The 14,864-nt window shown below is 38.3% G+C and overlaps 1 long non-coding RNA gene across 2 annotated transcripts in view; it reads left to right on the top strand.

The window, feature by feature from the left end:
- Nucleotides 1–9,899, top strand: part of LOC112487016 (uncharacterized) — a 28,126-nt gene extending 18,227 nt beyond the window's left edge. The window contains exons 2-3 of one of the 2 annotated variants that reach the window (XR_003049706.1): nucleotides 456–524; nucleotides 3,609–9,899. This is a non-coding gene — a long non-coding RNA (uncharacterized LOC112487016). Of the gene's footprint in view, nucleotides 1–455 lie in introns of both variants that reach the window. The other variant, XR_003049705.1, reaches the window with a different exon arrangement.
- Nucleotides 9,900–14,864: the final 4,965 nt, after the last annotated feature.

Below are 14,864 nucleotides of genomic sequence, written 5' to 3' on the forward strand. Positions count from 1 at the left end.
ACCCCCGTTAAATACCCTGCTGGGTCTCGCCTTCTAAATCCTGATAAATCCTCGTCCTCGTAGTTGGGAAGGGATTGGGGGAAGGGCTGGGCTTTGTCAGGGTATGTTGTAATGTTTGGTTGGCAACAGCCTCTTTGCTGTTACAGTGCCCCCATGTAAAATGAGCTTCATAGTTTTTCAGTTTACATGACATTACTTGTTTATGTAAAATCATGTACTGCATGTGTTTGTGATGATTGTCTTTCTGTGCGTTTATTCATTTTATTTGACTTTGGTGTTAATGTGCTGGGTAAATATAAACAAAATGGGTATGTGCATATTGAAGAGAAAGTCCTCACGGAAACCTGCTTATTCTTTAACTCAACTCAGAAAATGTATTTGCAGCCCAGTCAATGATGACAGCGAGTTCCAGAGTGGATGTACAAATAATAATTATTGTTACTTTTGTCTTTCAGGATTTTCTGGCAACTGTTGTTTTCAAGTTGGTTTTATCCCACTGAGATTCTCCCACAGCCATGGAATCGGTATGTAACAAGGCCTCTACATATGTCTTTTTGCAACATCCTCCTGGAACTGATGCCTTTGAGAGTTTATGCCACAAAAGGGACACAATTTGTTTCCGTAAGGAAACTATAGGTGGTTCTATTATTATAAAAGTGATTTGATATTAAGCGTGTGATTGTAAGACTCCAAAAGAGTCCAAACATTTCTTGAATTGTTGGAGCTGATGTACTGTGATATAGGTAAAAAAAATGTTGATTGTGGTCAGATTTGTTTAACAGGGCTTTTAGAGGTTTGTTTCAATTATATGGTAGCTGTAAAGAAATGAATGCATTTTCATAGATTTGCTTAACCATTTGCGTGACTTGACTTGTATACATTGATGCACTTAACAGAATGATGTGGTCACAAACTACAAGACTGAAAGACATAATGTCTTCGTAATCCCGAAACATACAATCAGCATGTAAAATTAACTTGTCTTAACATGTATTTGAAAAGTCCATCTTCACATGACTGACATACTCTATGCCTATTGGTAGTCATGTGAAAGACTGTTTGTTCAGACAGCAGAATGGAGCTCTATCTGCTGGTATGCATGTTTAAAGAACAGGGCTTAGAGCATGTCTAACCTTTACTCTTCACATTGTAGTTGAGTAAAAACTAGGTCATTGCTTTGGTAGTGCATCACTAGCATATGTCCAACAGAAGCCTTTGCCTTTCCTGTGTCCAAATCATATGCACAGCATACATGTCTGTTATGCAAATTATACATAGTGCTTTAATCATTGTCCAATTGATAAAGGCATCCAAACCAATGAAAATTTCCCAAGGAGAAGTATTCCTTATGAGGGCTGCAAAGCTAGAAAATATGGGAAAAAAACAGCAGCCTGTTGATAAATGTCTACTGTGCACTGACCGGCAGTCTTCCCACCTCTTTCACTGCACAATTTTCATCTCTCAGCCTCTGAGTCTCTTTCTTTCCTCCCACCTATATTCTGCGTCTGTGTGCCTGTAGCTGTGCAGCAGTAAGTGCTGCTGTTGTTTACCTCTCTGAGCTGCTAGTATCTGCTTACTGTCAGTGGAAACCAAGGAAACCGATCAAAAAGCTTTTTGTGGTGCCAAGAGTGAAATACATGTGTATTGTAGTTTTGTTTATGAGGGCTGAAGATGCACACAGGCAAACACATATCCTAACTTGAATTTATTTTCCAAATGATTCAGTTAGTGGGAGATTCTAATACATGGGTTAAAAAACTCAGAGAGTCAGTTAAAGGTTTTTTGTGTTTATTTTTTGTCTTTAAATGGAAGAGGTGCAATCATGTTAAACTGACCTCCAGAGTAGACAGATTTACAAATGTCTGCACCATGATCCCAGTACAAATGCACAAACATGTAGAGTCGTTGTTTGTATGCATTGTATATAAGAATTGTAAATAAGAAACTGCTATATCCTACACTTCGTCTATATGGTAGGCAGAATCAACATAGGGTCTGGTGATTTGAATCTGAGGCAAAGTTTCTGCATTTAATTTGCCATGGGAATTGTTAGATTAATTCTTTCATAGCTCTGCTTTTAGAGCACTTGTAAAACCTTGCCTGATTCTGAGTTGCAATTCATGTGTGCCTCGGCTCTAAACAGAGAAGTGAGCCCTGCTAGCAACATTACATAACTAACCCCCTCTAGCTCTGCTCGGTCTGCCCCGTCTGCAGAGGCGACTATGAAGGCTTTGTTTTTCCAACCATCCCTTCCTTCTCCCCTCTGTTGCTCCTCCTCTACCCCTGAAGCAAGCTGCATACTGATGCCATAAAGAACGAGTCAGTGTGCATGGAACAGGCGAGGTACTGTGGGATTCAGTGCAGAGGAACATGCTAATGTCAAGATAAATGGCATGGAATTTGAGTACTGCCATAGGTCATGTAGTTTCATGGAGGTATAAAGCAGAGCTATGCTGCAATTTTCTTTAGTTGTTCCCGGAACTCCCTCTTTGGTTCGTCCTGTATTGTGTACAGGAACTCGATGGTATTTTACAAAGGCATCTTGCACACTGGTCCAAATTGTGTAATGTTGACAGGTTATGAGTTGGTTTGTAGGTTTTGTGCAGCACATGCTTGCACGCACATGCCTACACATCCCCACCTGGCAGTCGGCCACTGTCGAATGGGAGTGGGCGGCAAATGTGCTCTGGGTAATGGAGGTTCAGACCACTTTGCACTCTGACTGAGTTGAAATAGGCGTGAGAGTAAAAAAGATAAGTAGCGCACAGTATTAGCAGCAGCATGATATACAAAAGTCTGGCAGCATGAAGTCCCTTTGTCACTTTCTGTTTCTACATCTTCCATGTATGAAATTGTGTCACTGTAGCAATAAAAGTACTTTAGCATTGATACGGTGGTGGCACTCTTTCTTTTTCACAAATGTACATTTGGTTTTCTACTGTACGTCATGCTGTCTAAATATTAATGGAAATAGTGTGGTCACCTAAAGATGGATATAAATAGTGGTGTATGACTTTCCTTAGTACTGGATGCTAAATTAGTCAAGATATTTATTCTGTTGTTGCTGGGAGGTCATGGATTCTTTTTTCCCAGGCACGTTTTTCCACTAACGTTAAGTACACGTTTACACACACACACACACACATAATCACACACTACAGTATCTCTACCTGATTGTTAGTCTCATTTAACCTCACTGCTGCTTTATATTGTTGGTGGTCTTTAAAATATTGTTGGTGGTCTCTTTTTGTCACAAATTCCACCATGAGTCTTCTTATTCCATCAACATCCTGAACATTGTGTTTCGATTAAATATGTTAAATATTTGGCTGATTGACCAATCCATAGTTTTATTTACTTCTTTGTTCATGTTTGCTTAGAATGATGGCTTATCTATCACAATTTGCCTATAAATCTCAAAGGAAAATTTAATAAAAGTATACGTTTTTCCCCAATTAAACAGTAGAGGTGGGGAAAAATGAATCACAATACTAATCATCTACAATTCTGAATCGATTCATAAACTTCAAATATAGTCTCTGTATTATCATTCCTTTCTTCTCTTTGCATGTCCTTATGGGCTTCTGCCCACAACTTCTGGCATACAGCTCTTGCTATGAACAGGAGCTATGGGGGACCAAGAATTTCTGTCGGTCCCATCTTCATTGAAGGCACAGGTCTGGGCTCATTTTGGATTTTATCATCTCCCTGGGGAAGAACAGCTCGACATGTCATTCAGTATGCAAGGTTTGCAAAATGAAAGTGAAGTCTTTTCGAAACAGTACAGATGCTCATGCATGCATCGCATTCTACCACCCAGAGTTAAAAGGAGCAACCCAGGCCTTCGTTACATTCGCCGCTAACTACGTCACTGGCAGCTTGAGTCTTGTGTTTTACAGATGAGGGTACAGATGATGAAATGTTTCACTCTGTCGCCGATGAATGGAAGCTAACGCTCGCAGAATAAATTTGACCTAAATTCTTACCTTTATGATAGAGAGGAAAATGCAGCTAGCCTAAGCTTTTATTTAGGCAACCCTTTTGTCCCTTTAATCATTTTGTCTGAAGTTTACCTTTGTGTTTACATCATTGGAATCAGTTTATTTGAAAGTTCAAATACAATACATTCGTATTACAGACTGTATAATAGTGTAATCTGTCTCATTGACACACTAAGTAGTCATTTTGAATCGAGAATCGTTTAAATCCATTTTTAATCGAATCGCGACCCTGAGAATCGGAATCGAATCCTGAGATACCCACAGATCCACATCCCTATTAAACAATATATTTAGGTCATGATCTTTAATGTAGACATACTTGATAACTATATTCTGCTAAATTAAATCAAAATTCAAGTGAATCTAAAGACTTAGTTTTGTTTAGACTGTCTTGGTTTTATCTCTGTGCATTATGAAATGGGCTCTAGTGTACTTGCAGAGCGTCAGCCATGAGCCAAGTTCCCATCAAAGAGTGGCTGCTGCACTAAAGGCTGTGTTTAGATGTGATGGCTAATTTTAGAGCTGCTAGGCCCTTGTCCAAGGTGGAGGAGGATAAGATAACATTGAAGCCCTCCCTCTGTAACATTGTTTGATTTTGATTGTCCATCCAGTAAACCTCCTCCAGTTGCAGCCATCAGCCTTTCATTCTATTGTTATGGTGTTTTTTTTTAAAGACAAATTATGTTTAAAAATATAGTTGTATTTAGGGTTACTGGCTAAAAAATAGGTTTTATGGATTGGATAGCAATAGCACTTTGTGTCGCTCAACAGAAGGCACCACTTTTCCAGGACAAAACTTTTAATGTAAGGGATGTAAAGTAATTTCTGCAACAATATTTTAATTAGAAAGGTCACAGAGACGTGTCTTCCAGCATATTCAACTAGTATGTTGGTTAAATTGTACACCAGGTTGATATCAATATTTGTAATACATCATCCAAATTTTAAAATTTGAATTAGTAATTTCCAAAAAAACCAAAACAATTCTTTTCATAAATAAATATGCCTTTGGTTAAGGAAACCACTCGAGAACAGCCTAAGATGTGTTGGCACACACGGAGCATCTTTGGTCCCTATTCATCAGTTTCTCACCATAATGGCAGTGATAATGGACCTTATTCTTGTTTGTTTGTCATAAAGGCATCTGATTTCAGGAAAGTATGTCCCAAATGTCTGAGGATCTCTGAGTCAATAGTTTATTCATTTGTTTTTTTGCCATAAATATGATTTACACACACACCTACATATACACACCAAACCAATACCAGTCACGCTGTTACAATTCTATGTCGCCTGCATAGCATGCCAAACCTATACCCAGACCATGTGGCAAAGCCGTCCCTGTCTGGCCCCACTCCCCTATTGCTCCCGCAGCTACAGAGCAGTGACCTTGGTTTCAAGTAGCTGTACTCTGTTAGAAAACCAACACCTCTCATGGGATGGTCTGACCTTGTTGTCTGACACACTGTAAGTCTGCACGCCCCTCTCTGTCTTATCCTGTTATTTTGTCTCACACACATTAACATTAACTGTATAAACAAGTCATTCTGCATTGACTTTACTGTTGGAAATCGGCACATTGTATTCTAGCAGAGCAGATCTTAGAGTAGATCTCGCTTGGTGTTTATATGCAAATTCAAAATAAATAGGGTGCAGCAGGTTCAGACATCAACCTAACCAGGTGTTTTTTCATCAGACAACCATCTCCCCTCCCAGTGAAAACACTCTTTTATGAAGGCTTTTTTGTAGCAGGACACACTGTTGTCCCCTCCCTTTATCTATCCAATTGCCTTTGATTCTTTGCAGCTGTTCAGCTGTGGAGTGCATGAATGGGTCCAGGCATGTATTCTGAGTATACTGCATATCCATTTCATCTACTATGGGGAATTTTTTTTGTGATTTCCTGAACATGGCTGCAGTATATGGCCAGAACAGCATCACATGGCTATCAAAGCATAACACAATTGCTTACTTCTGAGGCCCTTTTTATATCCACCTGTGATAGAAGTTGTTTTACACTGTTTTCAATTTAAATCAAAAGATCAGCTGTATACCATCTTGTCAGAAAAACCTAAATGCAGTATTTGTGCAAGTGTCTGAACAGAGGTTATCTTACCAGGGTATTTGTTGCACAAGAATACTTTGAGTTTGAGAGCTGCTTGTGGTTGGACCCCCTTAGACAATAGGTTAGATACATAATGTCCCATTAGTTAAATTACTTAAATAAACATACAGATACAGGGCATAGAATGTTTAACATTAATAAATATACGTATATATATATATATATAGAGAGAGAGAGAGAGAGAGTAATGTGTGCACAACTGCTATATATGTGTAGTTGTGCATATATATATATATATATATGTGTGTGTGTGTGCACAACTACTATATATGTGTAGTTGTGCACACGTGTGTGTGCGCACAACTAATTCCAAGCCAGTTAGAAAGAAACGCTCTCCTGCCCCTTGCATACTGCGTTGTGAAAGCCATGTAAAAATACCCGCTCATTGGTTTTGTTAAGGTTACACGTAGTTATGTCTGTGTGCGCCAATGTCGTGTGCAGAATTAGGGTTGGAGCCAATAACCAGCCAGCACAACAGCTGAGGAAGCAGATGGGATTTGACTTAACTCTTCCTCTGCCACAGTGTCCTGCTGGCCTTCTTCCCTGAACCTGTGTTGTACCTCTTTATACAGTAGAGTGATAAGTTTGTTTGTACCTGCTTGCATGTGAATATGTGTGCAATATTAGGCAAAGAAAACAAAGCTAGAATTGAGCTTGAATGTATCCACCGTTCCATTACAATAATAAGTTTACTTAAGTGTGTTGATGTGTTAAACGCTCCAGATGAAAATGGCCCTAAAGTACATTTAACACCAAACCGAGGCCAGCGCAGGCTTGTCAGACATCTGAAATTTTCTGTTTAACCAGGCAAAACTGCGTTAGGGATATCTGCAATACATATCCAGCTTAGCGTTTAAATGTTAAAACCGTTTGCCATAAGTACCAACATGTCAGCGGTGTGGAGGTATTTCAAAATATCTGAGAAAAACCCCTAGATAGCGATTTACAAAACATGTGATGCTGAAATTTCAAGAGGAGGGGAAAAGTAGTACTTATTTTCACAGTCTGCCAGCACACGTTTCACTGAGATCTATTCGGATCTCCTGCACTCGTCACAACTGTACTTCATTTGCGATATAAAGATCATTATGCACGATAATGGTACAGGACACTATGGACGCAGAGACGGAGAAGCTCACAGCGCAGCAGAAGGAGTGGAGTGTGCCAGATGAGGGGCAGGCAATCTCGTTGTCTGATATGTTCTGTTAAATCCTGTAAGAGTGTCTCAAATAATAATAATGTGCAAGCTACTCTGTTCTGACTACCTATGTGACCAACATTTGATTTTATTTCCTTGCTAAACATTTGACAATTAATTAGTTTGACAATTATTAATTTATGCAATCACAGTGCCTTGGTTTTATTGAGGCTTAGTACACAGTCATAGCCATAAATGCAATGATACTAATAACTGGCATAATAATTTCTTTCGGTGTTTTCAGTTTTGGACAAAATTTCAATTTCGATGCATCACTAGTTTAAGTTGGTTGTCTTGGTCATTTGGCTAACTGTTTGGTCTACAGAGGTTTTCTGTGGCAGTGAACTTGCTATAGTGACAGAAGTGATTTGTTTTTGCACAATTTCTGTGTAACCACTAAGACTGATGTTGATCAATTTTAGTGTACTAGACATTTGTATTGGTTAATGTTTTTGGTACACTATGTATTTTTCCCCCTGGTGTTTATTTTTCTTTCCTGGGGTAGGTGCACCTCTTTAATTCCATAGGTCCATACGGCATTAAGTTTGTCAGTACACAGAACTACAGAGTTAATAACAGAGTTGTTTCGGTATTTAAAGGTGTGATTCTGGGATGTGAAGTGACTCGTGTTATTGTTGGCTGCAGTTGATGACTGACGCAGCTGCACACAATAGGTAAGATGAGATGAGATGTCTGACCATTATACGTTTACTAGCTAGCTAGGTAATTGTTTCTTATTTAGTTTATACCTCCCTTTATCCTGCTCTCTTTTATACCCTTTTACAAAGTACAGCTCTACTGTACCAGCAAGTCATTCAGTGCACCATCATGTATTTATATTTATTTATTTCCTAACAAATTCATTTAATTTCATCAGTGATGATAAAGCACAACCATAAGCCAAAATTCCTTCCTCATGTAATTGTATTTGGATCCTAAACCAATGTACTTGTTGTACCTGTAACCTTGATGGAATATCAGTAGCTATTTTGTCTGTGAATTAGGATAGAAAGACGATGATTCTAAGAGACAACTGAAATAATTGGCCATTGTTGTGTTTTAGGTTTATGGTTCTCTGTCTATGTTTTTCTGTTCTCTGCTCCTCTAGACTTTTGATAATTACCAGCAGTTCATCCAAAAAGGGATGTCATATCACAAGCAGGTCAATTGATATATTGAGGTCATAGTGTTGAGTGAATGTTTGACCTAACAACCTAAGCAGCATATCTTTTGTATCAATGCTGTTTAGAATCTTCAGTTACTACTGTTTGGCCTCAAAGTGCTTCATGCATCTGGTGCATGTTACTATTTGACTGTTGTTGCGTGTCTGCTGTTCAGACTAAAAGCCTCTCTTGTGTATCATCGCTGCATGTCTGCAGAGTGATTTCTTTTAGTGCTTTATCTTTCCACATCTGTCATGATACAACCCAATTACTTTTAAAAAATACAATGACTTAATTTAAATGAGCTCCCCTCTGGGGTCTTTTGATTTGCCCTGAGTGTTCTTAGTGGTGCAGATAGGCAAGCAGAGCAGTATACAAAATAAATGGAGTAAGAGGCTGTTGTTAAAAATGAAATAAAAAGATTGGTGTTTTCATTGATGGAGCCGAAGTTTGCCTTTTAATGGATTTAACTCCTCATCCAAAGACATTTTTCGTAAGTCAGCAGGTTGATTCTCCCGTAGTGTCTGCTTTTTATCACCTATATAGGGCTTTTACTAATCCTTCAGGAAAGAGTCTGTTCTGCCGTTCTTGCGTAGTAAGTTCAGCTATGTCTGCTCATGTATTTTAAGCATTGCCTCGTAGCATTTATGACCTGTGAGCCAAAATTTAATGACACTGTTTTCATCACCTCATAAGTCACCAGAGTTTGAAAACAGTTGAAGAAAACTGAGTAAAAATGCAAGTATTGGTCATTGTTTATGAATCCACTCATAGTTAGTTCTATTTGTAATAGAATACTTTGGTGAATAAATACAACAAGCAAATACTTGTTTAATCAGTTACTATATTTACACATACTATATTTTAAGCATATTCCTCAAATTTTTACTTCTCTTTCACATTTTTTCTTTTTTTTTCTCTACCAGAAGGAAGAGTGACTCATTCTTATCCACCCTCCCATTAAGAGCATTTGTGTGCTAGAGAATCTAGCAGCATGTTTAGCGTGACAGTGATGTGTTCATATTAGACACCAGAGATTTAACTGAGTGCTTCTCTTTTCTTTGTTCTGCTTCCTTTCCTGCTGTTTCTGCTCGTGGTCATGTATAACCATTAAGGCATGACTAGTGAAGTACGTGGCTGACCAGTGCACAGCAGGTGTATATAAGTATCATACATACCTGTACTGGTATACATACCAATGCAATCACTGCATCCCTAACACACACAAAAAAAACATTTAGGGGAAGCTGTCATGCCATGTATTTAATAATTGCTTGAATGAAATGGGTTGGTTTTTTTTAAATTAGTGAATAAATGAGTGTATTGTGACAGTGTAGGATAAAGTTAGCTCTTATATTTACTAAGATTTGTGTTAACTCTGAAAATCAAACAATTATGTCTGTCTTCCTTTCCCATCTACTAAGATTTGTGTTAACTCTGAAAATCCTTTCCTTTCCCATCTTTTTTTCTCTGATTCACAGCTGTGGCCTTGTCTAGAGTGAAATACCCCGTTTGGCAACATGGCTCCATGGCTGGAATTGTAAATTAAAATTCCAGATTTTTTTGTGCAAGTCCTCCACAAGATGTGGTTCATTGAGTTCAGCCCTGGTGTAGATATCAGACATTTACGCCTCTCCTTTGTTTTCCATTCAGACTAGATAAGCTCTAGTTTCATCATTGATCTCAGTTCCATTTTTTCCTCTGGATATGTTAGTGACCTCAAGCTCAATTCACCTGTGCCCTAGTTGGCATTGTATTCTCCAACCTTCCAGTGCAGTGGCTCACATAACCAAACAGGGCGAATTACAGAGAAAGAAGGTCCTGCATAGCAGTGGAATAAAGCATAGCACCTGTCACTGAGCCCTAAGTGGAACAGAGAGGACAGTGCTTTATCAGCAACCCTTTCTTTCTATATTTCTGTGTTGTTTATAGCATTTTAGTCCACAAATGTACTACCCAGTGTAAATAGATTTCAACAAAAAAATTTGGCACTCCATAATTAGCAATCTCTATCCATATTAACACCAAAAGAGATTTTATCAAAAGTAAAGTAAGCATCAATCAGTATTCTTAGTAAATCAAAACAATTACCATTTGAATTTGTTTGTGAAGTTTACCATTGTAATTCAGTCGAAAGCACTTGTGTTTCTCTGCATATGGAAATGTATTAAACATTTTCCTTATGTTTGGCTAACATACTTTGCACATGCAGTTTGTAGAAGCTGCATAGGCTGATCTACAACGTCTCAAGCACTTCAGTGGTGAAATAAAGTAGTATTTATCATAGAGATATTCTTTAAAGTGTACATATATTACCATTTTAAAATGTAATTTTAGACATTGCACTGCAAGAAACCAAAGGGCAGCAGTGCTCCTAATGGTCCCATTGACACAGAGACAGAAATGTGTCTTTAACAACCTTCCAAAAATATAAGGAAGCCAGGACAAAGGTGCTGCTTAACCACCCATTATAGTCCAGTCCTTGATCTCTCTTCCAGAATGAGGTTCACTTATTTTAGATGTTGCTCCGGTAGACCAGAATTGCATGTTAATAAATAAACATCCCCTTTCCTCTTCGGACTTGGACTTGGACTGCTGACTTGGGTCCAGAAGGTTAGAGTCCACCAGCTGCCAAGTTACCACTGAGGTGCTCTGAACGTCCCCACACACTTAAAGCTGCCCACTGTTCACTTTGGTGATGGGTTAAAAGTAGAGGTCATATTCCGTTGTGTGCAGTGGTGTGCTGTGTTCAGAGTAGTTCACTTTCCCACTTTCCTAAACATGACAATTGACATCTTGTAACACAGGAAATACAAAATTATTGCAGAAGTCTGCTCTTGGTTTCTAGTGGATAGAAAGTGCAGTCGGTAACCCAAATTATTAGTTTTAGTTGCTTTAATTTGTATTTTTACAAAGGTGGTATGTTAATAGGCAACTAAGAGTAGACATGGCCTGTATGTGGACAGTAATGAAATATCTCATGCCACACATCTAACCTTCAATGGTGGGATAATGTGAACTGTCTGTACTCAGTGTGTGCGTTTAATGTTTCTTTGTACTTGAGGTTTTTCATGCGCTCAATGCACTTCTTGTATTCCCGTAACTTTATAGTCGATACCACTGTGCTTTATAACCATTCTTTGCTCAGCGAATTGCTTTGTCTAATACAGATCTTAGTCTCTGTTCCATAAACCAAAGCACACAGGCTGGGTTGTGTCTTTTGTATTAAACTTTAAAAAAAAAAAAGTTGATAACATTAGTCTTTCACCCTAAATGTCCTACAGGAAATATTGAGCTGGTCAGAAGAATAATTCTGAGTAAAGTAGTTAGTTAACTTTATCTAGATAGTTTATCTGGGAAAGATAGGGAGTGTGGAACTGATCTGGGCCTGAGTGTTATAAACCATTGTGGTGTCATTTAAATGTCATGGATATATTAGGTTGATCTAATTCATAAAAAACAAGCAAGCTGCATAAAGGAAAGCAGAATGAGTGTTATGTTGTTGGCTGCCTGATCTGATGAATCTCCTTAGCAACACGTGAATCCATGTGTTCGTACAAAATCTTTCCGCTTCAATGTGTGCCTTGTTACCGATTAAATAATATATTAGTTTGTTTCGTACATTAGTGTGTTACGAAATCAAAAAGGCAACATCACCATCGTGTACTTTTTTATTTGACTACCCCAATGTGAGCATGGGTGACCATCTTATAAACAACAACCAAACAAATAACAAACCGACTTATATATCCAACTAACTGATATAAGTAATAAATCCAGAATCGGTAAATCCTTACCAAGTCCATAAGGACAACCTACAGCACTTTGTTTGACAAAAACAGTCAAACCTCTGAGTAACAGCATTTTCACCACAACTACTGTGTGCTACCTGGTTGTCATTACCCTTTTTTTACTCCTGTTTTATTGGTGGCTGGCAGCCAGTCAGGAAGAGTGCGAGTTGTTGAATATGAAATGGATTTTTGATTGACAAAATTCTTCATTTCTGTCAATTGTTGTGCTCTGCATTATGCTGTTCAGTTGCACCTAATGTGAAAATCTTATAGGAACATAAACTGTACAACTTAGGTCTGGCCATAAGGTGGTTTTGGTTAACAAAACCTAAACACCATTAATCCGAAGAAACATATCAGCAGTAAAGAAGTTTGAGTAATAAAGGAAAGGTAGATAAATAAAAACCGCTGATTGTCCAGGTTCAGGCCCAAGCCAGTACATGAAGATGTACGTCCGTTTCCTCAAGCTGGTAAGTGTGTGTACTGAGACACCAGGCAGTCATTGAATGGCTGTCCACAATGCAGAAACGTGAGCCTGAATAAATGTCACATGCTCTCAGATTATCTTCCCAGGATGTTATTTTATGCAGTGAGGATGTTTGAAATGCCAGTCACAGACGCGGTGCTCCTCCCCCATTCTTTCTCCCACACACAGTCTTTTATATTGTATTGTTGAGCAGCAATGGAATAGCGCAGTGTAGCGTTGCAGAGCTTCGTAACAGCATCCCATTTTGCTTATTTAATTATTTATTCCGTTATTTTTGGAATTATCTTTTAATTCATAAGCTGTAGGCACATGAGGACACTGACGCACATTATGACAGTGTGGCCCAGCAGGGCAAGTCATGAGCTTTTCTCACGGGGACATCTTAGAAGCTGATACACAGCGCAACGATGCACACCATACTGCCTGTTCCTTCAGACCCTTCTCTTTCCTCAGTATTTTGTAATATGTGTCTCCCTTTTCTCTTCCTTAATAGGTATCTTGATCATCCATCTCTTTTCTTGAAAGATTTTTGAATGAAGACAATGTTTCTTCAACTCCTTTTTCCCTTATCTCACAAAACAAAACACAACCAACAATCATCCAGCCTTCGTAGCAAACCAGTAGAGATAAGCCATCAGAGGCAGGGAGGAAGATTGAGCTAAGCCAAGGCATCGACAGGAGTAGAAAGACCCTGCCTGGGTGAAGGCAGCTAAATATAGAATGCCTCATTGGAGCAGTGATGAAGTTGCAGGCCAAATAGGAGAGGAAAACAAGGAAGAGAAGAAATAACTTTCCCTTTCACTACTTCACGTGCAGCTATTTCACTGATTATCTGTGTTCTTATAAAGGGTATGCCTTGTTTAGGCGTGTATACTTTGGAATTGTTATTAGTTTTATTAGTGTATGGGGACTAGTGATATTAGTGAAGAAGGAGCATTTTTTGTCTTCAGCTTCAGCAGCAAGTTTATTATTATTTAGATTTTTTGACATTGCTCTCTGTATCTCTGTGTTACACCTCTGTGTATTTTTGTGTACTCCATCCCTACAAATATTTGGCTTTGGGTGAGAGAAACCTCCCCTCATATAAAACCCATTTCATAAAGATAGAAATGGCATCCTGTGTCTGGTGGTTTCCATATCCATCCCAACATATAAGTATGTATTTGTGATTTGCCTTTGTGTTGAAAATAATGTTTAAGAGCTAGCCAATCAATGCACAAGGAAAAAAAACATGCCACAGCAACCTCAGTAAGCTGCAGGCAGATGAGTCTGTCTAGAAGTTGCTGGAATATTTTCTGCTGTACATTGGAGTGTTTGTATTTTAAATTTTCCCAAATGTTTAGGGGTTTACAATTTTTGTTTTTGGATATGTGAGACCTCTAGTTAAAACATTTCATCAAATGTAATTTTATAATGTGAAGTTATGTCTTTGTTTTGTTTATATTTTTAAAATGAAGGATGAGCATGTATGTCATAGAGGTTATAAGTATATTTCTATGTGTTGTTGAGGTTGAAAGTGTTAAGATTATCTTTCTGGATTTTCTTTTGCTTTATTTCCTAATATAGTTCTATGTGCACAGAGAGCTTGCTATGTTACAATGTTAAGGGAATGTTGTACGTCCTTTTCCATAGAAAACAGTACATGGTGCATCTCATTTCACCCTCTAGGTTACTACCAAAATGATATACACTATTTGTTTTAATCGGTCTAAAAGAGAAATGCTGCTGTTCTGGTGGCTTCAGCACCTAATAAACTGGTGATCAGAAAAAACTCTGGTTAAAGGCTTTAACAGATGCAATACGTCGAGTACATAGTTGACCAATCACAAGAGCTGACCATTTAGAAAAAAGAAGAAGTATACTTTGGTGCAAGTCATTGAAAAACAAGTAGCATTTCAGGGTGAAAAAAAAGAATCTGCAGCAATTTGCCTTGAGAGACAAATTTTGCTTTCTAATCATGACAGCATGCAGGAAATCCAAAACAGCCTTTTAATCTGTCCTAACATTGGCTGTGTCATGCAGATAAGGCTTTTATGGCATTGTGGCAGCTGCAGCAGAAAACCACTACCTAATTCTATTGATAACTAAGCTTTTTGTAT

The sequence above is a fragment of the Cynoglossus semilaevis genome, chromosome 5 (genome assembly GCF_000523025.1).
Source record: "Cynoglossus semilaevis isolate Cse_v1.0 chromosome 5, Cse_v1.0, whole genome shotgun sequence".
Taxonomy (NCBI): Eukaryota; Metazoa; Chordata; class Actinopteri; order Pleuronectiformes; family Cynoglossidae; genus Cynoglossus; species Cynoglossus semilaevis.